Below are 2,438 nucleotides of genomic sequence, written 5' to 3'. Positions count from 1 at the left end.
AGCCGAGATGGAATAGGTATGCTGGCACATGCCTGTAATCCCAGCACTTGGGAGGCTGAGGCAGGAGGAATGCCATGAGTTCAAGGCCAGCCTGGGCTGCATGGAGAGACCCTGTCTCAAAAACAAAAACAAAAGAACAACAACAACAAAAAAAACAACCTGCATTCATAGGCTCAGTTTCCACATTTAGAACGAAAAGGTACCTTTAGAGGCTGAGGTAGGGTGATTGCAGTTTGGCCCCATCTGGGCAGTTTAACAAACCCTGGTCTCAGGTGTTGAAGATGTAGCTTCAGTCCTGAATCTTCCTGGGTTCAATACCAAAAATCAGCTAGATTAAAAAAAAAAAAAAATCAGATAGTTGGATATGGGTAACTATCAGTTCTTTTTCCAGAGCAAGCAGTATACATATTTATAAATATTAATACTGATTTAAAATATTAATACTAACGGTGTCACTGCACTGGTTCTGACACCAGAACTGCCCTCTAAAGTCCATGAACTTCAGCCACGTTGGCTTTCTCCTCCATTAGGCTGCTACCTGTTCCCGGTGGATGTGCACTCCGCCACCTCCCTCACGTGGATCTCTGCTGTGGTCCTGGAAGAAGGCCCCCGGCTTCTGCCTCAACATCTATGCAGCAGCAACTCTTCCTGTGGCCACTGGGGGTCCCTGCTGTCTTCATCAGCCTCCAAGACCTCCACAATGGAGGGTAGATGGGGCTTTTGAGAGACCACCTGGGCCAGGACAGCTGGGAGCTGACCCAGCTGCAGGATTAGCCTGTCAGGAGCCCAGCTGGGGAAGTACAGTACTAACCTGCACGTCTTGGGGACCCTTAGCCCTGTGTCCCTGTCTTTCCAGAGAGTGCTAGTCAACCTGGGACTTCCTGGCTGCCAGGAGCCAGGCCAAGGTCCATCCTGGCTGCTTCCTGGCATGAGGGCCATGGTGGTGGCTCAGAGTGTGAGCACCGTGCCCAGCCAGCGCACCATGCCAACTGCTCCTTTAACCTTTGCCGCTTAATCACCATGAGGAGAGGGTTTGATGTGATAGATTATGGGCCTTCCAAGGGTAGGGAGACGCCTAAAGGTAGAAGAGGACCTTTGTGTTTGTTTACTCCCTAAAGCTCGGTAGAAGACCGGCAAGAGCACTGGGATAGAGCACTGAGTGGAAAGCAGTGACAGCAGACTTGAGACTCCAACCCTGTGCTTACTGGTTTCCTGAGCTGACTTGCATAGTTGTGTCTTATTTAATAAACGTGTGTGTAGTGTTTGCTAAAGTACTTACATAAAAGACTTTAATACTCAGACAACTACAGACCATATTTTCCAATGCATAAGCTGGGCGACAACAACTAAAATGATTTGCTAGTCACTCAACAAGGCAATATTTGCTTCTCTGAAATAAAATTTACTATGTTACATGAAATCCGGGATTCAGGCCGGGCATATAGCTCGGTGGCACAAGCTCCTACCTGGCAAGCACAAGGTCCTGAGTTCGATTGCTGGTACAAAAAAAAAAAAAAAATCCGGGATTTTCCTGGTTAGGTTAAAAACCAAAGGCAGCTGCTCAAAAGGACAGAACAACTGGGAAGGGGGAAAAGGAGAAAATTCCAGGGGAATTATATATTATATATATTATATATATAAGATAGCTACGGTAATTGTACTACTAATTTCTATTTATTGAAAGGAACAGCCGGGCATGGTGGCGCACGCCTGTAATCCCAGCACTTGGGAGGCTGAGGCAGGAGGATCGTTGCGAGTTTGAGACCAGCCTGGGCTATAACGTGAGCTCAAGGCCAACCCGAACTGCAGAGCGAGACCCTGGCTCAAAAAAGACAAAAAAAAAAAAAAGAAAAAGAAAAAGAAAAAGAAAGGAACAGTTAGTGTTTATATTGTTTGATCAATCTTACATGCCTATATCTGGTAACCTGAGCAACTACTTTGAAGATAACAATACACAATATAATGACCATTGTTAATTTCCTATCATCTTGTTTTGAAATTCTGTATCTTTTGTTTGTTTGTTTTACTCTCAAGAAAAAAACAAAGGCAAGGGTGGTGGTGTAAATCTGTAATCCCCTCTACTCAGGAGGCTGAGGGAGGAAGACTGCAAGTTCGAGGCCAGTCTGTGCAATGCAGACCTGTTCAAAAACAAAATGGAGCTGCGGATGGCGCTTGCCGGCAAGCGCGAAGTCCTAAATTCTATTCCCTGTACCGAAACAAAATGGGCTGGGGCGGGGGAGGGGGCTCGGGAATGGCGCGCCCCCAGTGTGTGTGTGGAGGGTCACAAAGGCATGGCTACGCCCCGAGAGAAGAGAAATACTGGTAACTGCGCCAGGGTTTTGGCTTTTGTTCCAGAGTGACAGGGGCTGGGAGGAGTCGATGGATGTCTACGAAGTGCTGTGTTGAACACGCGTTAAGTTACTGCAGGAAGCCAGAGG

This window comes from Chinchilla lanigera, unplaced genomic scaffold (genome assembly GCF_000276665.1).
Source record: "Chinchilla lanigera isolate Chin_1 unplaced genomic scaffold, ChiLan1.0 scaffold00198, whole genome shotgun sequence".
Classification (NCBI taxonomy): domain Eukaryota; kingdom Metazoa; phylum Chordata; class Mammalia; order Rodentia; family Chinchillidae; genus Chinchilla; species Chinchilla lanigera.
Note: the sequence above shows the minus strand (reverse complement) of the source record.